Source organism: Micropterus salmoides, unplaced genomic scaffold (assembly GCF_014851395.1).
Source record: "Micropterus salmoides isolate LMB-PRFRI ecotype aquatic unplaced genomic scaffold, ASM1485139v1 Ms_hic_scaffold_1, whole genome shotgun sequence".
Classification (NCBI taxonomy): Eukaryota; Metazoa; Chordata; class Actinopteri; order Centrarchiformes; family Centrarchidae; genus Micropterus; species Micropterus salmoides.
In genome coordinates, this window is record NW_024040040.1 from 63,986,819 (window position 1) to 64,011,221 (window position 24,403).

Here is a 24,403-nt window from a genome sequence, read left to right on the forward strand (position 1 = left end):
ACTGTACACAAGTACGACACCATATATTAAAATAACTGCAAGAAATCCTCTCCTCGCCGCCACACGGCGCTCTCCATCTCAAAGTCCCGGGCTGAATTTCAGTCCCAGTGTACATAATAATAATAATAATAATAATAATCCTTATTTGTAGAGCACTTTTCAAAAACAAGTTACAAAGTGCTTTAACAAGTGTAAAGAATAATACAAAAAAAAGATAAGAGCATGAAAATTTAATATAAATTAGTAAAATACAATAAAATAAAAGGGATAAAATAAAGTCAAATAAGATCGGGAAAAGCTCTCCTATAAAAGTATGTTTTAAGAAGGGACTTAAAAGAGTTCACTGACTCAGCCGACCTGATTTCCTCGGGCAGGCTGTTCCAGAGCCTCGGGGCCCTGACAGCAAACGCTCTGTCCCCTTTAGTTTTCAGTCGAGACTCTGGAACAGACAACAGACCTCTGCCCGAGGATCTCAAGGTACGTGCTGGTGCGTATGGGACTAAAAGGTCAGAAATATAACAAGGCGAGAGGCCATGAAGAGCTTTAAAAGTGATCAATAGAATTTTAAAGTCAATTCTAAAACATACTGGGAGCCAGTGTAATGAAGCTAAAATAGGAGTAATGTGGTCATATTTCTTTGTTCTGGTTAAAAGCCTGGCAGCTGAGTTCTGGACAGTCTGGAGTCGATCAATAGATTTTTGGGTTAAACAGGTGAAAAGGCTGTTGCAATAATCCAGGCGTGATGAGATGAAGGCGTGTAAAATGGTCTCGGTGTCCTTAAAAGTTAACATAGATCGAATTTTAGCTATATTTCTAAGTTGATAAAAACATGATTGAACAAGCTTTGTGGTGTGCTGCTCGAAATTTAAATTACTATCAAACCAAACACCAAGGTTCTTTGCCACAGGCTTAATGTGATTTACTAGGGAACCAGCAGATGGCAGTATTTGATTTGCCATCTGCTGGGACCCGATGACCAGGATTTCTGTTTTGTCTGAGTTCAGCTGGAGGAAATTATTGACATCCATTTTTTAACTTCACAAAGGCAGTTGTTAAGTGAACTCAGCATTCCAGGGTCTGTGGATCTGACGGGCAAGTATATTTGTGTGTCATCAGCATAAATATGAAAAGAAATGCCATGTTTATGGATAATATGTCCAAGGGGAAGCAGATACAAGGAAAACAAAATGGGTCCTAAGACCGACCCCTGAGGCACACCATATTTAACTGGACAGAATGAAGAGACATAGTTGTTTACAGACACGCAAAACTTCCTATTTGACAGGTAGGATGAAAACCATTCTAGAGCAGTACCAGAGATCCCCACCCAGTGCCTCAGTCTGTCTAACATGATGTTGTGATCAATGGTGTCAAAAGCAGCGCTAAGGTCCAGGAGTACCAGGACTGAGCACATGCCTTCATCAGCAGACATTAAAAGGTCATTGGTGACTTTAAGCAGGGCAGTCTCAGTGCTGTGGTACTTCCTGAAACCAGACTGAAACTTTTCAAATATTTTGTTATTTTCCAGCACAGTGAGCAGCTGTTTGGACACAATTCTTTCTAGAATCTTTGCAATAAAAGGCAGTTTTGAAATTGGTCTAAAATTTGTGGGAGGGAGGGATCTAAACCAGGTTTCTTTAAAAGTGGGTTCACGCAAGCTGTTTTAAAATAATCAGGGACACAACCAGTAGATAGGGAGCTGTTGAAAACAGAGATCAAATGGGGCCCAACAGAATCTATTACTTTTAGTAAAAATTTTGTAGGTATTATATCAAGTGGGCTGGAGGACACTCTCATTTGTGATATGTTTTTAAAAGCTCAGACAAGCCGATGGGATAAAACTGGTTAAACCTCTGTTGTTGCTGGTGAGGAACCTCTGAGTAAGAGGCCACGGGGGTAATAGAGGCTCTGATTGACACCACCTTATTGGTAAAATAAGATAAAAACAATTCACAGTCATCATTACTTCCAGCTGAGGCACAAGGAGGGGTTGGGTTTACCAGCTGATCCACAGTCTTAAACAGAAACCTGGGATTGTGTTTATGTGTAGTAATGAGTTCAGAAAAATAGTGTGTTCTCGCATCCTTAACCATGTTATTGTAGTTAATTAATAAATCCTTCAGACTGAGGTAATGGACTTGGAGACTGGATTTTTTCCATCTGCGCTCTGCTTTCCTGCATTCCCTTTTTAGGCTGCGAATGCTGTCATTTATCCAGGGTTGTTTACTAGCTTTAGACGTAGGCCTAACCTTTAGAGGAGCAGTAATATTTAGTGACGACAAGCAGATATGATTGAAGTGATCGACCAGATTGTTGGTGTTGGAATCAGACAGGTGTTGGCTTTGGCTCTGAAAGACTGCGCAAAACTTTGAAACACTTTGTTCATTGAAGAAGCGAGAACACATGGAGCTTGGTGAGGCGGCATGAGTAACAGGCGAATCGCAGCTAAAAACAATACATCTGTGGTCAGATATGGTCATGTCCACTAATTCCACAGAGGAAATGCTGACACCCAGGGTAAAAACCAAGTCCAGTGTATGACCACGGTTATGTGTTTGCCCTTTGACATGTTGTTTGAAGTTAAAAGAAGTGGCCATATTTAAAAAGTTAGTTGCATTAACATTGTTGGGGTCATCAACATGAATATTAAAATCGCCACAAAGAACAATTCTGTCATAATTTAAAACCAGAGTAGATAAAAATTCAGGAAGTTCTGATAAAAATCCTCCAGGCGGTTTTGGGGGGCGATAAATTATAACAAATATGATAGGTTGCAGCCCTCCAACTTTAAGAGTGAGAACTTCAAAGGAGCTAAATTCATCACAGCGTACTTGATGACATTTAAAATTTTCCTATACACGCTCACTAGCCCACCACCACGACCACTGACCCTCGGTTGACTAAAGCAATCATATTGAGGCGGACACAGTTCAGCTAGCTGGCTATAGTCATTCATCTGCAACCAGGATTCAGTTAAAAACATAAAATCTAGATTTGCAGACAAGATAAAATCATTTAAGATAAAAAGTGAAAGTGATCTCACATTGAAGAGAGCCATTTTAAATGAGTTTGTTCTGGGTGCTGGAGTTGGTGCAGTTGTCCTAATCCTTAAGAGATTACTAATATTTCTGTGTGGGATGTGCACATTTCGGTTTACTGGTCTATGCGTGATGATGACAGGAATAGAAGTCTGTGGAACAGCGCTGGGAGCAGACGGCTTTACATGCCAGCAGGTGGAGACAGTTGTTTGTGGCAGTGAGGCAGAGATCTGTTCAGTGAGCGGTGGTGTGTCCAGGTGTGCTGCATGAATGATTAGTCATTCACGTAAGTCACGTGTGGACCGCACCACATGCTGCATCCCTGCCTTCTTGCCTCAAGCAGGCCTCTGTGTAAGACTCAGATGTACAAAGCCAAGGCAGGCTGGATGAACATGCTGAAGAGCTTCATGCTGAGGCTAGAAGGCCTTTCAAAGCATGGGCTGAGTCAGGCAGAAATGAACAAGGTCCCTTATTTAATTATAAGAAATAGACAAATGCAAATTTTAAATATGCTCCATGTTGTATTAACAGAACTAATAACACAAGGAGGTCTGACTCACTTGCAAGGAAACTACAAGACTATTGTCCTAATGAATTCTGGAAAGAAATCAAAAGAATTAATAACTGTAAAACATCTTTGCCAACACGGCGCAGATGTGTATTTTTGCTTTGAAGGAGATTTTAGATTTGTATAACAGGCATAATTCCACCACTGATACTTCTAAAACCTTTAATTTCTAGTGAGAATTCTAACTTTTTGGTATGCTCATCAGTCAACGCATGTGAAATGGGGTAACTCTGTCTCTGCCCAGGCAGACATGTTGTCTCCCTTTGCTTTAATGTTTATATGCACAAAGCTGTGTGACAGCCCCTCTGCAGGGTTCATACTGCTGTTGGTGTGCTCTCGGTCTCCAGGGCTGCAGACCTGATTGGCAGGGTAATCAGTGGGACACACCTGGGCCCGGTGTGCCCCATGTGTATATAAGCCAGAGCAGCAATTAGTCTGAGGGGGACCTCCTTTATTTTACAGCTTCTGTTGTTTGTTTGGTTTCATGTCTTTGCTTTTACAGCTCAATATCCATGCAGCACATTTTCACTCATCCACTCCCTACACTACTGACTTTACAGACTCTTCCCACTCATTGGTTTTGCTTATTTTCTTATTAATAAATCACTTTGTTATTTAGTTTACCCGTGTGTCTCCTGTTTTTGTTCAGTCCATGAGCCGGGCTGTGACAGCTGTTAAACTTGTTTACAATAAAGCTCATTCCTCATTTAAAACACTGGTCACTTCAGTTTTTAGGAGGTCAACTCTTCTCAGAATCAGAGGGGTTGGAAACAGCTCCTCACTTTTAAATGAGTTGTCCTGTAATTCACTTTAATCAAACTTTTATTGATTACAACAGTTCAAATACAGCACATGAAATACATACACTTTAGTCACTGCTGTAAAGATTACAAACATTATATTATTCAGATTTTTGCCAGTGACGTGATTCTAAATCAAATCACTTTAAATGTCCTTTAGTGCTGCTCTGTCCACTTCTGTTTTTCTTTACATGTGTCCACAATTTGCTGTGTTTAGTATGATTACATTACACTAAAAGTTGCTGGAGTAAGATGGCCACATATTCTTTTCTGTATTTTCCAGTTCATTCAGATTGTCTGTTTAACTGAACAGAATCTCAGCTATGTCAAAGACAATAAAGAATGACCTCCTTATTGACGAAGATAATTACAGTGAAAATGTCGGTTCAGGTAAACACAGTCATCATGAGCAGTGAAACAGACACAGGAAGGAGCTCCACTGAAAGAAACTCAAACATTTACACAACAACTAATGACAAGATGTCAAAGTACCGCCCATAATGTTTGATTGACAGGTGATCTCACAACCAGCTCTCAGTAACAAACATGAAGACAAAACAAGTTTAATGCTTAACAGAATTTAACCCTCTGTTCCTTAGATGACTTCTGATTATTTCAGTTTACAGAACTCAGCAGCACTTCCATGAGGGTGATAAAGACCAAGTCCAGCATAGAGAGGCTGAGTGAATGTTGTCTGGACTCTGTGGAGGAGAGTCATGGTTTCAGAGACGCTGTAGAAGGACAGAATACCTGCTCTGTGATCCAGGTACACTCCTACTCTGGAGGACAGATGACCTGAGACAGGAGTTTGGACCTTGTTGTACCAAAATTTAAAGCTGTTTTGGTCAAATGTTAACGCCCAAGATTTGTCATTGTGTCGAAATTCACATTCATCCGAAATCCCTGCTCTGCTCATATTCTTGTATGCGACTGCTACATCAACTCGCCCCCCCCTCCACTTCACCTCCCAGTAACAACGTCCAGTCAGACTCTCTCTACTCAGGACCTGCAACCATCCAGTAAATCTGTCTGGGTGACAAGAATAAGACTGTTGTTGACTCAAATATGTTGCTCTTCTGTTCCCCTCAGATAATAACAGATGTGTGTGTGCTGTGTTTGGATCCAGTGTGATTTCACGTGTATATTTTAAGAACTCAGCTCTGGTCTTGGGCTCTGGTTGTGACAGTAAAACATCCACTTTTCTCCTTGTCAGTGAGATGTTTTTCCATTTCTCACTCAGAGCGTCCTGTAGTTTGTCTCTGACTTCTGACACAGCCGCTGTCACATCCACAAAGTAGCGCAGAGGACGGATCTTGATGCTGGATGAGTCTGTAGATTCACTGAGTGCTGACACTGAGGGGTAGTTGTGTAGAAACTGGTTGTGATCCTCTGTGTGTGAGAGCTGCTTCAGCTCAGCGTCTTTCCTCTTCAGCTCAGTGATCTCCTGCTCCAGCTTCTCCTGAAGCTCTTTGACTCGACTCACTTCAGTTTCCTGCTGGGATCTGACCTGCTGCTTCACATCAGAGCGTCTTTTCTCCATGAGACGGATCAGCTCGGTGAAGATCTTCTCACTGTCCTCCACTGCTTCATCAGCAGAGCGATTGATAGCCTCCGCCTCCTGCTGAAGCACCTTCACATCTTTCTCTCTGTCCTGGATTCTCTGCTGGATGTTTTGTCGACTCACCTCGAGCTCTCTCTGCCTCTCGGTCCTTTCTGCTGCAGCTGAGACTGTGTCGTGGCCTTTATGTTCATCCACAGAGCAGAGATAACAGATACTCTGCTGATCAGTACAGCAGAACATCTTCATCACCTCATCATGACGAGAGCAGATGTTCTCCTGGAGCTTCTTGAGGGCTCCACCAGCTTGTGTTTCTCAAAGGCAGGAGATTCAAAGTGAGGCTGCAGGTGTTTCTCACAGTAAGAGACCAGACAGACCAGACAGGACTTGAGGGCTTTCAGTTTTCTCCCAGTGCAGAAATCACAGACCACATCTTCAGGTCCAGCATAGCAGTGATCAGCAGGAGCAGCTTGGAGTCCAGTCTTCTTCAGTTCCTCCACTAAAACTGCTAACATGGTGTTTTTCAGCAGGACAGGCCTCGGTGTGAAGGTCTGCCTACACTGAGGGCAGCTGTGGATTTTCTTCTCCTCCTCTTCATCCCAGTGGGTTTTAATACAGTTCATGCAGTAGCTGTGTCCACAGGGAGTAGTCACCGGATCCTTCAGGAGATCCAGACAGATGGAACAAGAGAAGGCGTCCTGGTCCAGCTGACTCCTTTCTGAGCCATCTCACCTCTCAGTGGCAACGACTTTCGTTTCACTTTCTCGGAACTCAAACTGGTTTGAGCTCTGATCTAAACAGCTAGTGTTTCTGCAGTGAATGGGGTCTGTCAGCTCCTGCACTTCACCACAGGTTGGTTACACCTGTCTTTAAACTGTAGATCTGAAGGGGAGGGAACAAGGAAATATAAGTTATGGACAGAGAGGAGAGGAAATGGAAAGTAACTAAGTACATTTGTACAAATACTGTACAATTTAAGTACAAATTCAAGGTACTTTACTTGAATATTTCCATTTTATGCAACTTTACTTCTACTCCACTACATCTCAGAGGCAAATCTACTGTACTTTTACTCCACTACATTTGTCTGATAGTTTTAGTAACTAGTCAGCTGGAAAATGTTTTTTCTGAGCTGATGAAAATGAACTTGAAAATGAGTAGAAGTGTTTCAGAGGGAACTGTCACTTTAAGAGTTAGAGCACAGTCCTGATGACGCGGGCAGAACTGTAACTCGGTGTGACGTGTAATGGCTGTACATGCAGAATCAAAAGTTGCACAGAAGTTAAAATCATGAAGTCTGTTCATTCTTTTTATTTTATGTCATGTTAGATAAGATATCAATGGACATTACACTTGTAGAACATGTTGCACGGCTGTTTTGCTGTAGAATAAACTACCCAGCAGTATATAAAGTAGTGGAGTATTTTTACAGTTTGGTACTAGTACTTTTACTCTAACTTCCTCTAAATGTTACACTAACACTGTTTTTACACTCTTGGCATGTTAGCAAGTTATTACAGCCACAGTAACTCAGTTTAAGATCCACAACTTACCTGAAAAACCTGAAGAAATAATCAGGAGAGTGATGAAGGGCGTTTCTTCAATGACAACTAGTGTGAGGAAAACCCAGGATTTTATCAGCCAGCTCTGTGGGTGGAGACAAAAGCAATCAATCTCAGGCCATCAGATTAAGGCCACCTTGTAGATCACAGATTAACACTATTACAGTTGTATGATAATAGTAGAGTCCCTTTTGTTGGGGCGGATTGGCCATCAGGAATTTCGGAAGAGTCCCGAACAGCCGGTCCATTTCAGGCCGAACAGACTTTTTATTTTTCAGTTTCGTATGTTCAACTTTAAATGATCCGTGACCACGCCGGCCAGCTGCTCAGCTGCAGCAAACGCTGTCTGTCAGAATGAGCCAAACAATTCTTTCAATATTGAGGGGGGATATGAGCGGCCCGTCCAACTTGGACCGATCCTCATTATTGCTGAAATCTGATTGGCTCAACGGCGCCGATCAAAGAAGTTTCCTCTCAATACGTTTTTTTTAAAGGTTCTTTATTGAATTTCAAACATGACAGAGAACAGAACAGTTCCAAAAAAACACACCTAAATAGCCTACACATCACACACAATTATTAAGAATAATTACAAGGAAACCTATACATTAATAAAGTGCTTACCCAACAATAGAAAGTGCCAGGTGCCATAGAGCTTAGTGTCGCTGCTTGGGGGGTCTTTCCCTCATAAATCCAGTGCGCTCCAGGGTAGAGACTGCATCTTGTCCAAAGTTCTCCTCCTGCGGAGTTCGGTCAGAATCTGCTTCACGACCATGTCACTGTCTATGACAGTCTGGTGAATACTTAGGGCGCATCTAGTTTTCCAAAGTTTTTGGCAAACGATGCTGATGACCAGTTGAAACAGTTCTTTTTTCTTTGTGGGCATGATTTCTTCAAGAAGTCCGTATGTAACAGATCTATAATTACGTATGAAAGAGAGTCCAAGACCATCTAAAATGTTCCAGACCTCCTGAGACCTATAGCAGTCCATCAGGAGGTGCTGCTGTGTCTCATCCTCCTCACAACGTCTCATCGGACATTCTTTTGTTTTAACAAAGCAACACCAGGACACCACCGCCCTGACTGGGAGTCTACTGACCGACATGAGCCACCGGGCGTCCCGAAGGCTCTCAGAAAGTGACTTTCCCCTTAAAATTTTCCTCACCTCGGTGCCATCGCCAACCGCCAAATTCGTGTAATGAATAAAACCCCCATATTTGTAATCTTTAATTTTTATGAAAATAGATTTGCTGCTAAAACCCACCCAGTCTATCTGTAAGTGCTGGTGTTGTGCAATAAAATCCCCGTAAATTAGTTTGTAGTAGGGACCCTGTCTGGCCCTGCCTCGTCTCTTTTGCCATTTGGTGGGATCACCCAGCCAGAGAGCGTTCCTGGAGATGGCTGTGGAAACATTTTTTACAAAAGCTATCGTGAGGCGGATACCCAGATCCACGGCACCTAAACCTCCGTATTCTCTGCTTTTAAAAAGCAGCACTCTTTTTGTAACTCCCCTGGTTGTTCCCCAGACCAGGTTAACACATTGTTTATTCAGTTTAATTATCATTTTGTGCAATGGGGGGACAATATTCGATAAAAACAGGAGTTTGGATAAAATAAAAGTTTTGACAACATTATTTCTGGTCCTATAATTATTTCTTTTGTTTTCCCATTTTTTTACTTCTTCTTTAACTACGCTCAGTTTTTTCTCCCAGTTTACTTCAGCACAATCATTAGTGCATATGGTCAGGCCCAAGATTTTAATTTCCTGATTAATTTGAATGTTAATGTCGCCCCTGTCGCTCTCCTCTCCTATCCAAACTCCTTCAGTTTTAGAGTGATTTAATTTAGCCCCAGATGCGAGCTCATACACGCTTAAAATATTTATTAAAGCGTCCATCTCCCTCTGTTTTTTATTACTACAGTAATGTCATCGGCATGGGCCATAGCTGTAACCTTAGAGGCGTTACCTACACTTGTACCTGAGATGAGGCTTTCGGAGTTGATTTTTTTAATCAGGGGATTGATGGCCAGGATGTACAAGGCTGGACTCAGGGGGCAGCCCTGCTTTACACCTCTCTGGACCTCCAAAGACTCGGTCAAAACACCATTGACATTAACACACACACTTGATTTCACATACAGACACTTTACCATATGGATGAAGGATTCAGGAAAGCCGAATGCTTCCAAAACTGACCAGAGGTAATCTCTGGAAATATAATCAAAGGCTTTTTTCTGGTCAAGGCCTATGATATAAAAACCTTTGTTATTTGGTTTGTTTAAAATTTCTCGTAAAATGCTCAGATTGTCCCACATGAGACGGCCTTTTATTGCACAGGTTTGTTCTCTTTCTATAATTTCATCCAGAATATTATTTAATCGATTGGTAATTATTTTAGCGAGTATTTTATAATCTGTATTCATAATAGTCAAGTGTCTGTAATTATCCAAATCAGTTGTATACCTTTTTTAAATAAAAGACACAGAACACCCTGATAAAAGGAGTCCCCCATACAGCCGTTCTTCAAACCTTCATTGAACATTGAAGTGAGGAGATTTATAATGTCGTCCAGATATAGCTGGTAAAACTCCGTGGGCAGACCATCCGGACCGGGACTTTTGTCCACATTAAGCTGTTGGATGGCCTGCACCACCTCATCTTTTCGTATGTCCCCAATTACCTGAGAGAAGTTAAGTGAGCTGATGGGAGGAACATCCTTTAGCAAAATGTCCGCACATTCTGCCTCGGTTTCTATTTGTTTATATGCGTTGGCACACAGATCTCTTATCGCTTGTCTTTTCTGTGGTTCAGAATGAACAGCAACACCATCCTGATTTTTAATAGATTCAATGTATTTACTTTGAATTTGTTTTTGTCTGATTTTGAGGGACTGAAGTAAATTGCCTCTGTTGTCTGTTTCTGTATATTTAAAAATGTTTAATAATAATTCACCATTGAATTTATCTATTTGTACTTTTAATTCTGACATTGTTTCCTCTTCTGCTAATGTTCTTACCTTTTGTTTTAACGTGACGTATTGTTTAATTAATAAATCGTATTTTATATTTTTACTTTTGTTTAGTTCTCTACATTTAAATTTAAAATACTCCTTCATTCTACATTTTACTAGTTCCCACAGTATAACATCAGATTTGGTAAGAACATTTAATTGAATTATTTTCTGAATTTCCTGTTTAAGTTCTATAATTATGTCTCTCTCTTTTAAACACAGAGTGTTTAGTTTCCAGAAACCTCTGTTTACTGAGGTTCCGGAGGTTAATGATGTTACTACTAAAAGGTGATCTGAAAAATCGTTTAAGACTGTTCTATAATAAGATACATTAAAGTGAGTTGAGACGTAAATTCTGTCGATATTCGTTTTAGTTTTAGTATCGAACCTAGTAAAATCAAACCCCGACGGATTGACAGCTCTGCATACATCAATTAATTTAGCTTCTTTGCACGTTTCTTTTAAAAGTTTACCTTGTGGGCTCAATTTAAATAAAGTATCGCTGCACCTGTCCTCTTCCGCAGTCACTGTATTAAAATCACCACATAAAATAATTTTGTACGCCACCATGAGGAGTTCCCCGAGTCTTTTAAATAACCGGGTTTTCTTGCCTCTATCTGGAGCAGTGTAAACATTTATAATGCGATATTTTTCCCCTCTATAAAAACAGTCCAACATAAGCAATCTACCTGGGGACAAAGCTCTTCTCTTTTTACTAACTACCTTAAGAGGTGCTTCATCCTGAACCTCGAGACCCGCGGGGGCAGAAAACAACATACCAGTTGCACCTCAAATCCAGACAATGCTTGAAAATCCTCAGATTCAAAACAGCATGAGCTACAGACACCAAAGGCCACAGAATGAACACATCATCTCTGACATATATGATGGTGAAATGTATCAAAACTTGTCAAAACCAGGTGGAATTTTGTCAGATCCAAACAATTTGTCATTCAATTTCAATTCTGATGGCTCACCTGTGTACAAGTCTTCCAAATTTTCAATATGGCCCATACAGCTACATACATACAGCTTAAACGAGCTCCCTCCCAAAATGAGATTCCAGAATGTAGTGCTTGCAGGTCTTTGGTTTGGTGCTCAAGAGCCAGTTATGCCCATTTTTCTCAGACCCTTTGTTGAACAGGCCAAAACATTGGCATCCAAAGGTGTCTCTTGGAGAAAAAATGGAACATGTGTGTACAGCAAAATTGTTGGTTTATGTTGTTGTGTAGACTCAAAGGCAAGACCAGCCATGCAAAACACCACACAGTTCAATGGATACTTCGGTTGTGGCTTCTGTTTACATCCTGGTACTCTAGTAGAGAAACAGGTGAAATACACTGTGACTGCCACAGAATATCCTGACAGAGAGGCGAAGAAAATGCTATGATATGGAGCAAGCGGTAGCTCAAAACAGAAGTGAGTGAAAGGTCCATCACCACTCATAAACATGCCTTATTTTGATATAGTGTGGGGCTTTGTTCCAGATTATATGCATGCTGTCTTACTTGGTGTTATTAGACAACTCACAGAGCTTCTTTTGAACAGTAGTGAGCAACCCTACTACACTGGGAGTCCCAACACTATGAGGGTGCTAGAAAACAGGATCAAGGACATAAAGCCACCACACCTGATAACACGACTACCCCGACCCCTTGCAGAATTCAAGTACTGGAAAGCCTCAGAGTGGCGAGCATGGCTCCTGTTTTATAGCTTGCCAGTTCTGAATGGTGTACTTCAGCCACGCTCCGTGAAGCACCTTGGCCTTCTGGTTTCGGCAGTATTTCTACTTTTGAAAGAGAACATTACCTTCCAAGACATCAACAAGGCAGATGAGATGCTTTTCGAGTTTGTGGCAAGGTTTCAGTTGCTGTATGGGGAGGCATCTATGACATTTAATGTACACCTGCTAACTCACCTTGCAAAATCTGTTAAATTGTGGGGGCCACTCTGGGCACACTCAGCATTTGTGTTTGAAAATGCAAATGGTGGTCTGTTGAAACTGGTTCATGGAACAAAGTGTGTAGCTCTGCAGATTGTGAACAAATTCCTCTTGCACAGAGCAATACCACTCTTTACCACAAGGTATGCAGTTAGTGAGCAAGTGAAGGAGTTCTGTTTGGAACTGACAAATGACAGAAGAGTAAAGAGTTTCACAAAATATGAAGACACAACTGTTCTGGATAATGGCAGGGTGACAGAGACTACCGATGATGAAAAAGGGGCCTTCATTTCTGCACAGAAACCTGCACCAGATGAAATGGTAGTGCACAGAAGAATGGTGTATAAAGGACTGGTTTATACCAGCAAAAGCTATAGCCTCAGTAAGAGACGCAGAGACTGTTTTGCAAAGCTGAGGGATGGTGTTTATGGAGAAATTCAGAATATCATTTCCTTTCCTTCAGAAAGGGGTCCAGAAATTGCTGTCCTTTTCAAAAAGCTTTATACACAAACCTCCTTTCCTTTAACACAAGGTTACGGGTTTGTGTCACATATCAGACTTGTAAGTGAAAGGGTTTCTTCACCAGTGTGTCTGATTTCAGTAGACAGGTTAGAGCAGAAATGCATGGTTTTAAAAACGGGTGATCAGATGTACATTTGTGACTTTCCAAATGCACATGAGAGAGACTAGTCTTTCATAGAGGTCATTCTGTAGCTTAGTAATCTTAACTACCAGCTACTGACTAAAATTTTGATTAGCTCTCTTTTAGGGATATTTTCTTTCTTTGAAAAAACACAATTGGCTTTTTTTTTTTTTACTATTGTGGCATATTTTTAAGAACAAAAAGTTAAGCACTTAAAATGAACAATGAAAATCAACATATTTATTAACAAAAGTAAATGTGTTATTAAATCAGTTTAGTTCTAAGCTTCACTGAGAAGCTCAGAGCTGTTGAACACAGTCTTGATTCAGTAAATGGAGCTACTGTCCACAAGTGTGTTCACATGATAACAAGTGATTGTATAATCGGGGTGACTTGTTGGTGGTTGGTAAGCCCTGTCTCTTCAAAGGTGATCTCTGGCTTTGGGTGTGAATGTCCTCCTTGATCTTGCTATGGCCGTTCGCCGACTACAGGTTGTTGGGTTGGATTGAATTGACTTTGACTCCTTTGCAGTCGATGCTGAGAATGGTTTTGGTCTTGATATCTGTTTGCAGATATTCTTTGAGCTTCTTCTCTAAGCGTCCTTGATGTGTCCACGATGTAGTATTTCCCAGTGGTGTCACATGTTACGTCGCTTGAGCGTATCTCATCTGAGATCATAAGTAGAAGTAGTTAAGTGTTTTGTGGCTGGAAGACACTGGCTAGATGTTGTGACAGTCTACCTTGTGGGAACCTCATACTTGTTGCTGGGATGCTTCTGGTTGTGCCTGTTGAGTTAGGATTGTCCATCCTGGCCTTACGTCAAGTCAGTATTCGTATTATCCATTATTATCATTGTATCTGTTTGCCATGACACTCACACCGGCTGCACCTTCCTCTCTGTATCCTCCTCCTCCTCCTCATTGACGAGATATCGTGCTCTGTGTAGGAGGGTTCTCCTCACTGTTGATTCAAGTGGATGTGTTGCTGAGGTTTTCTTAGGGATTCTTTAAACATTTTTTATTGCAACTGTCTACTTATAAAGATGTTATTTAAAACTAACTGCTGGAAAGTCACATCTGACAATGTAAAGGTTTTTATGCTTGATGAGCCCCAGCAATGTGTATGTTATATGGTTGATGTTAAGGGCTTTGTTATTGGTTTGTTGTGCTCAGGCAGCTTCCTTCCCCTATTAAATATATGTGTGTGTTATATTTTCTATACGCTGGCTACTAAGGCTTTTTTTTTTTGGAGGACTTCTTTTGTGTTACCTTGCAATACTTCTCTTCTTCCTTCCTTCTGTGTCCACTCGGCTGCTCTCAGCACAACGCCCCAGTATGGATCAGCCTTTTAAACTTTGAACCGGGCCTTTCCTCTATACTACAATAACTGGACACAGCTATGGCTCACAAGGAAGGAAGAAGAGAAGCATTGCGAGGGAACGTAAAACATATTGCGAGGTAACACAAAAGCATTGTGAGGTAATGCAAAAGTAGGACTGTTATGACCCTGGGGTCATATTTTGTTGTTTATCTCTCCTGGCACTGTCAGCTGTTATCCTCCATTAGAGTGTGTGTGTGAGTGTATGCAGGTACTGGAGAACAGGTGGACACACTGGATTGGTCTGGTTGAGCTGATTGGAGCCTCCTGATTGGGCATCTGGATGACAGCAGCCATCTTAAGCCCTACGGACAGGAACTCTGCCCCTCTCTCTGCCATTCCCAACCTGCCTGAGGACTGTGTGCTATGTCTGTGTTTATTGTACATAGTGAACGGTTGTGACTATATACTACTTAGATTGTAAGTAGTAACGTAGTCCTTCTGATTGTCTTATGACAACCTGGTTTTGTTGGCTTTGCCATTTTTGTTTCTAGGAAGCAATTTCCTTTTGTTGTAGCTATATTGTGTCAGCTACTAGCAGTGAGTAGGAGTGAGAAGCCCTTTCTTTTGTTTGCACCGTTTTCTCCTGTTTTTGGACTTAGAAGCCTAGTTTTAGAGCTTTGTCTTTTCTTTACCTTTTGGGTTTAGGAAAGATTTAGGTTTTTTCTTAGTGTTTTGGTTGTTGTTTTGGGCACTGCTCATCTCCGAGGTATAATAAAAACTGCTAAATTGTATTTGTTGTGTACTGGCCTTGTTTGGGAATGGGAAGAGTGGGAGGCCACACATTTATGTTACCTCCAGGACACCCCTAGACCTTGGGACGTAACAGGACTAAAAAAAATTCCTTTCATTCATTCAAATTAGCTTTATTGGCATGACTGTAACAATATTGCCAAAGCATCATACATACTACGTAAGAATAATCACCCCAATACATTTCATTAAAGAAATTTAAGCATAAAGTAATATATATATTATATTTAATATATAATGTGTTATATATATATATTAGAAATTAAAATAAAATAAATAAACAAAACAGTAAGCGTGTGTGTGTGTGTTAAAGAATATATTAGAAATAAAATAAGTAAATAAAAACAGTAAGCGTGTGTGTGTGTGTGTGTGTGTGTGTGTGTGTAAAGAATATATTAGAAATAAAAACAGTAAGCGTGTGTGTGTGTGTTAAAAAAAAAAAATATATATAAAAAATAATTAAATAAGGAGCCAGCATAGTTTCTGAATTTGATTCATTCAGTTTTCATGTTTCCCTGCTCCAACATACCAGATTCATTAAGCTTTGCAGGAGCCTGATTTGCACAACCCATTCATTTGAATCAGGGACAGAGACAAGCAAACCAGGTATATCTAAAATGACTCCTCCCACAATTCAGTGCTTTACGCTGAACATCACGCTCAGTTTACTGGGGCCTTAAGAGTTGAAACTGACACTGTAACTGACAGTGATAAACAAACTTACTGCAATGTACTTTTTGATTGAATATCCTCCAAATTACATCAAAGAATGCTTATAGGAACCCTGTTAATCGTTTTTATTTTTTATTGCCACAAAGCCTAGAAAATATAGATGCTGAAGGAGACGTGTATTCATCTCACATGTTAAGTAGCAAGGGAATATGTGAATAATAAATGTACTGTATATATTGCCATGGTAGCGATGCTATCAAGTAATTCCTATGATGTGAATATAATTTTCAAATATATCGTGATAATAAAACTTATTCCAAACAGATGTTAATGTTCAGTTTTAATTTTTTATTTATTGTAATTAATTAATTTGTATGAAAATGTGTTGTGCAGCATGCCAATTTTTAACATTATATAATGTACTCCCTTTAAATAACTTGGCATTGCTAGCCTTATTTCTATTTCATTGTCTTGTATTTCACCCATACTTTGCTTATTTCTACCTACAAGGACTATGTACTAAGTACTGGCTGCAAAAATATGTACAAAGTAATGAGCTAAAATGGTAATCCAGCGAGACTAAGGTGGTGGACCAGCATCATTTATGAGAACTTGCTGGTGGAACAGCTTCACCAGCAAGACAATGCTGGTCCACCAGCTAAACCAGCATCTAACCAGCATAGACCAGCATAGACCAGCATGGGAATTATGCTGGTCCATGCTGGTTTTTCCAGCAGGGGAGAGAGGGGAGATCTGCTGGACCGCTGGGCAGCTGTTAACAACGGGCTGAAATCCGAGCTTGGACTCTCACTCGCACTCTCATAAAACAGCTCGCCCTCATCCTTTACATCTTCATCATCATCATCATCACTACTATCTATATCAATGAATTTTCTATGTGCATTCTCACTACATACACTTGAAGTCTCCTCACCTGATGGACAGAGGGCATCCGGAGGGGTCTGAGCTGAAGGCTGCGGCTCCTCGACAGGAAGCGCCTCTTTGAGGGACGGACGACGATCCCTCTGTAAGGCGAGAAGTTGAACATCAGATAGACGCGAGGAGCAGGGGAGGGCTCCAGGCACCTGTAGGATGACTGGCAGAGAGCCGGGCTGCAGCTGGACTGCTGCTGGCTGCTGCTTTGTCACTGGTAGAAGATCGGATCGATGCTTGGCTGGCAGGGTGCCAGGCTGCTGTTGATCAGTTGATGACTGCTGATTTGCCGATGGTGGAGGGTCAGATCGCTGCTTAGCTGGCAGAATGCCAGGTTGATGTTGCTCGGTTGCCGGCTGCTGCTTTACTGATGGTGGAGGGTCACATCGCTGCTTATCTGGCAGAATGCCAGGTTGATGTTGCTCGGTCGCAGGCTGCTGCTTTACTGATGGCGGAGGATCAGGTCGCTCCTTGGCGGCTGGTAAAGGGCCGGGCTGCTGTGGTTCCGCCAATAGAAGCGGCTTAGCTGCTGACGGAGGACCAGATCGCTGGTTGACTGGAGGGCCAGACTGCTGCTGGGCTCTAGCCTGAAGAAAGTGTGGCCTTTTTCGCCACACAGGCTGCACTGACTCTCAAAATTGCAGACTTTGGCCTTGTGGCCCAAGTTGCCACATTTCCAGCACTTTACAGAGGGGCACTTCTTTACCTGATGGTCGGTGGAATGACATATAAAGCAACTGATGGATTGACCGGAGTAGATTATTCTCCCGTTGTAAGGGCCAAGGGAGATGGAGTTGGAGATTTGTGAAGTGTGTCCGTTTGCGTCTTTACGCATCTTGCGTCTTTACGCATCTTTACTTTATATCTGCAAACACCATACCAGATACCAAACTTATCCAAAGGTTTGTATGAATGCAAGATCTCACAAAATCAGCTCAGATACAGATCTATGTCATGGTCTGGTACTCGCCCAGTCCAGAATTTCACTATAATGTTTGTGATTTCCATTTGAATGGAGGACTCGATGGACCAGTCCCTCCATTTTGGGTCTCCATTTTTAGAGGCTTGGGCTTCCAGGAAACGCCTTAAAGGTGCCTCGTGGAAAAAGCACAGCTCGAAGTCTTTTTTGTTAGGTAAGGCTATAAATGAGTACACGTCAGTAACGTTAATCCAGACAGACTCAAACAACAAAACTTCACCAACATACTCGCGAGTAGGGGATCTCCGTTGCCGATGTATTTCAGGCGAACCCAAAACTGCCCGAATTTGGAGGCATACTGAGGTAAAAGGCCAGCGGTGGCCATAGTGGCCTACTGCCCACCAGGGCACGAATAGGAGACACTGTCTATGGTGTTCACACTGTTTAAAGAACAACTCAATAATATTTAGTAGGCTAATTTAAACGACTGTGAAATCACTGATTATGCCTTCTTCGGCGCTTTCACGGGATCAGGCATCGTGAGTTTCGTATGAGTAGATTACTGCTTCAACGAATCCTCATTATTGCTGAAATCTGATTGGCTCAACGGCGCCGATCAAAGAAGTTTCCTCCCAATACGTTTTGTAGGGGCTGAACTCAGCCCAGGGTGGTGTGACCACAATTCAATTTTATTTATTTAGCGCCAAATCACAACAACAGTTATCAGACTAAAAACCTAATTCAGACACAATCAGACAGATCACAAATAAACTACAAACCGGGAAAACAGACTGAAGCTAGGATTAAACATAAAGACATTAACTAAGTCACAGAACAGGGAACTAAGATAAGAGACAAAACAGATACTAAGTAAACTAGAACACGAGACTGAATGAAATAACAAGGCTACACAGAGAAACACAGAACCAAAAACGGACCTAAACAGGAAGGACAAGGACACAAAACCACACTCCTAACACTCAGTGCATCATGGGAAATCCCCCGGCAGTATAGCAGCATAACTAAGGGATGGTTCAGGACTCACCTGAGCCAGCCCTAACTATAAGCTTTATCAAAGAGGAAAGTCTTAAGCCTACTCTTAAATGTGGAGATGGTGTCTTCTTCCTGAACCCAAACTGGAACCTGGTTCCACAGGAGAGGAGCTTGATAGCTGAACGCTCTGGCTCCAAGTCTACTTTTGGAGACTCTGGGAACCACAAGTGACCCTGCATTCTGGGAGCACAGTGCTCTGGTGGGGTAGTAAGGTACTATGACCAATTTAAAGGGGCGCTATGGAGTTTTCAGCGGCCACTAGCGGTGCGGTTTTAAGATTGCAACCAGGCGTGTGCTCGTACGCGTGCTCACTTGAACTCATGAGCGAGCATAATCCGAAACACAACCGCTTTCATGCAGAAATCCTGCAATAAGAACACCAGCACGCAGGCTGTGGCTTTTCTCCAGACATGTTCCGGCTCTGTTACTTCAACATTCCCGTCTCAGAGGCAGATCAACACTCCGTAACGTTACTTCATTCAGCGCAGCCAGACGCATATCGGCACAATCCTCCTGGAAAAAGTGTGACAGGGTCTAACGAGATTGTGTCACACTTTCTAAAAGTTAGACCGCAGTAAGTAACTTTACTGTAACTAGTGTCAGTGGATGGCTCTTCCTCTGGGTTGTATATTTTGTGGGTCATGTTAGTTACAGCGAGTGAGAGGTGGAGAAGCTGTGTACCTGAGTATTGGTAAAAGGCAATAAATCTAAATCGAAACAAACAGCAGCAGGTCCTTATCTGATCATGCAGAGACCCCCTGTTTCTGCACCTCTCCAAAAAACACACACATCAGGTCTAGTTTAATAAATGATAAACCAACATATAAACATATAAAATACATCAGAGATCAATATAAGAAAACACAATAATTTTGGTAATACAAAAGTCATACTATCATAATCTTTCAAACTTAATAGGTTTCAGGTGTTTCAATCCAGACTTGTTGTTGCAGTACTGCAGCCCTTGCGGTGGGTCAAAAGAAAAAAACCCAGAAAACAGTGCAGATCTCACACACGGAAGACTACCTGGTTTGCTTTAATCGACAAGATACCTCACAAGAGGAAGCAAGATTCTCTGCACTATCTGCTTTAAAATCTAGATATTTATATAGTTTAGGAACCACAAGTAAATTCTTACACATCAATGGGTGACTTTTGGGACAACCCTTGTTGTGTTAATTTTGACACATTCACTGTGTTAATGATTTTAACACAGTGAATGTGTCAGGAAGGTGAACACAAAATGTGTTAACATGTGTAACATTAACACATAATGTGCTGTCCATGGCTACACACATTGTGTATAAAGAAACAAACCTAAAACCCTACACAAAAAGTGTTAATTTGACACGAAATGAGTTAATGAAAACAGAATACACAATTTATGACTCCAATGCATTTAATATCAATACATTTATTGCGTATTGGCAAAAAGATCCACAGAATTGAACCTACACCAGATTAACAGAAATATATAGCTGCAAACACAACTATACAATTTCATAGAATTTCAGCAGTAAAACAAATCTGACAGGACAGAACAGATATTTTCCTATTTCATTGAGCAAAATGACACATAACCACACCTTCTACATCATTGCACTTATTTCAAAACTATGTATCTTGGATTGATGTAGATCTGATCATCTAAAAAATGTGTCTGAATATCTAGGGGTCAGGAATCTGACACACCAGAAGGAATTTTAACAAGTTTGTACTCCTCCATCTTTTCCACAGCATATGAGTAAAAGTGATCATCAAAATATTTAACATTAACTATCCTTAAAAAAGTCAACACAGTGTTTCTGTCCACCTTTGGGAATAAATGAACAACTTCTCCAAAGATTGGTTCCTTTTCTGAACTAGCTGACATCAGAATGCTCCCTGTTCTGTATGTATGTCCACCTACACCGACTGTGTTTGACACATAAACCGTCTCTGTTGCCTCTTCTGCAAAGGAGCTCAGTTCTTCACTTATTTGGTCACCATGTTTCAAAGAATGAACAATAGGATATGCATTTGGTACAGATATTTGAACATCTAGTGGGTCCCCAAATTTCCAACAATACATTTGTTGCACCTGGTTTTTACAAGCCAGAGTTTTTGATATATTCCTGAAATTGCACACAGCATGTGCTTGCCGTTTGAGGGGATTATGCTTTGCTTCAAACCTCATACACCAAAGTTTTGACAAAGGTCCAAATTGAATCAACATAGTTGGATAATGTGTCATGAAATGGTGTTTTGGGATGAGGTGTCGATCAGGATAAAGTTCTTTGAACAACTTATGATGATCTATGATAAGCTGTTTCAGGAACAGTGCAAGACCTCTGGTTACAACAGGAGCAAATATAATGCTACATATTTCTCGTAACAAAATGAACAACTGCAGGTGCAGACTTTCAGGACTGACTATGTCCCCCAAAAGAAGAGGCAAGTTTTGTATGAGACACCACATCTGTGCTGCTGTTTGTTTGATGGCTGTCTCAGATTTCAGGTTAAGGATTACACTTGGATTGTTTTTTGTGTTTGAATACCCATAGTCATAGCTGGCTATCCTTTCATTCAGCTGTTCCAGGCACAACAGCTTTTCTTCAAAAATGTAGTGTCGAAGTAAAAGTTTTACTTCCAAAGGTGCAACACCCTCAAGCACATCATGCATTATGTCAACCCCTACATTTTCAGTTACATGAACGTATTCCAAAGTATTCAAGCACGAGTCTTGTTTGATCCCTGTAACAGTGACATCATTCAACACAACATGCTGCTGGTAATTGTGTCTGTCTCTCTTTTCAAGATCATCTTCATTGAACACACTTTGTGAAGTTGTTTTATCAACAAGGCAAATATGGCAGAACCTGTTAGCAGAAAAACTTTCTGCATAGCCACACAGCGCATGACAAGCAAGATTGTCAGCAGTAAAAAGGCAGATCGTTCCGTGTATTGTGTGTGTTTCCCCTCTTATCTTAATGTCAATGCCTTGACTCTCTAGGATTTTTATGTCATCTATGAAAGGCTGAAAAATCTTTGCAAAGCCATATTTTTCTCTGTCAATAGCATTGAATAGAAAGCAAAGGTGAATGTTTGCCAAGCTTGAATTATACTCAGGGGGTAGGTTTCTCAATGAAAAATACACTGCTCCCATTTTATGAATCTTTGTTTTTGACCCAAGAGGATTAACTGTCTCCAGATCATCCAAGTATAGCTGAATCTGTAGAGCATCGGGATGTGTTTTGTATAGTTCATGTCTAGCAAAATGAGCACCATCACAATAGTCACCTATCTTTCCATCTGTACTTCTATGAGACTGCAAATACAGGGTCTGAAATTTCTGATTATTAAAGATTAATTTTAGAGTTTCAAGGATGGAAATATACTGAAATGTATGTTTGTTGTGCAATACCATTTTTTCTTATAGTTTCAGCTCTGTGGCCTAAGAAGATCTCGGTTGGCTTAACAAGAGAGTACTCCGTTTCAAAGAATGTAGACATTTTATAAGGGTTATCTATATTCTCAAGGACTCTCTTGCAGTCTCAAACTCTTTCATTAATGAACGAACCCCCTCGTTGTCATCTGGAACAGCTAAGCTTTTGAGCAAAGCAGTGGTAGATGCTTGAAGGCTGTCAATAGTCCTGTCCAAAAGTTCTTTAGTGCAACTTACACTTCTTTGTACATCACTTAATGTCACATTAGAAAAGAGTACATCTTTGCAGCAAATGTAGCAGCATGACTGGTGACTGACACTGCATCCTCAGACTTAGCAGAACACAAATTGGCATCCTCCTCTGTCTGATGTTGCATCAAGAAGCAAATGTGTGTTGTTGCTGATATTTGCTGCATTGTCCTCTGTAAGGTTGTCTGACACATCTCCTTCTAAAAGCTGGGTAGCCATGTTTAGTGAGCTATCCCCTGATGAATGCTCTCTTGCAAGATGCTTAGAATAGGAATTGATGTTATGCGATGTCAACAGTGTCACACAGCGAGGAGATCCTGGTTCCGAGAGAGAGAGAGAGAGAGAGAGAGAGAGCATTGTGAAAAGAAATGGAGGGAGATGAAGAGAGAGGAGACAAGGAGGTGACAAATGCAATAAATTTTCATGCTGCACATGTTAAGGATCATTAAGTGTTATTATCAGTGATACAAGACCATACTTGATAACTAAATAAAACTTACCGGTACAAAGTCCAGCAGATATGAAATAGCAGATTTGATACTGCACCTCTTCCTGCAGTTGGCAGAAGCAAGTGTGTCAGGACTTGCAGCATAGTGTAGCACTTCTCATCTATTTAATAAGAGCACAAGATAATTGTTGAGACGGTTACAATTATGCCTGCAACTGATGAATTAATGCACTGCTTATTCGATAAATGGTGATGCCCATCACAATTTCTTAAGCCTAAGATGAATTGCTTATTTTGTAAAACCAACCCAAGATTAATTTTACAATCAAAGATTTCACAGCTGAGGAGGTTGAACTAGGGAATGTTTGTCATTTTTGCTTAAAAATTACTCCAAGTCATTTAAAGCTCTCTGCTCAAAGTTTCAGTCAACGTTGATCAAAACCGATCAATAATATATATTAGCAGTTAATTATTACTTACCATCATTACAGTTGGATTCTGATCCAACAGAGTGGTTACACTCCCCTTCTCCAAAGCCGCAATCCGTTTCAGTTTTGGAATAACCGATGATTCCCATCTTCGGATTAGCATCTCTCCCTTTCCCTCAAACATCTTCCAAACTCTGCATCTAGCTAATGTTGTGTAGAGAGAACCAGAATGTGAGCTATTTCCAGAACACCTTTTAACAAATCAAAATAACATAACACAAAAAATCTCTGGTAAATATGCAAATTAATAAAATCACACTTTGATATTAAATAGTTTTAACATCCACCACACACTAATTTGGAATCTACATCTATATTAACACATTTGATAAAAGTCAAATAAAATTCTTACCAGGGATGGCATGTCGATGAAACGGGGGTACTGTTGGGAAATGTCACCAACTGTTGGCATCTGCCATCTCTAGAAGTTATTTATTTTCTCTAATTTGCTTGGTTGCTTTGTTTAATACCAATACGAAGAGATTACACACAGTCCTGCTGGCCCTATATGTAGGCTTAACCTACATATAGAGGCCAGGCTAAACTACTGATCTTACTGATAACTATGTAGATTTAAAGAAGTAAAAGAATTGTATTAAAAGAAATAACAAAATTAGAGCAGGGCTAAAAAACAAGTAAAGCAAAGCGAAACTGATGCACAGCAGATGGTACGCTTATTCTAAAAAGAGAAGATATCTGCACGTTTCTGCTTTTACTTGAGTAGGTTTGTGAAATGGTAATTTTTTACTTTTACTTCAGTGTTTTTTTATAGGAGTAATTTTCATTTTACTGGAGTAAAGATTTTCAGAAACCAACACTAGCCCTGACATGAGTGAAAGACCTGAAAGACAGCAGCGATGAGGGCTGGCAGAACAGAGTTGTGTACTTTACTTGCATAAAATTCTCAAGAATTAAAGAATAAAATTCTCTAAAGTCCCAGACAACAAATGTTTCTTTCTGAGTGG

General features: G+C 40.7%; 1 pseudogene; it reads right to left on the minus strand.

Moving 5' to 3' along the window:
* Positions 1-4,955: 4,955 nt before the first annotated feature.
* On the minus strand, positions 4,956-7,611 carry LOC119898015 (annotated as a pseudogene).
* Between the last annotated feature and the right edge of the window lie 16,792 nt (positions 7,612-24,403).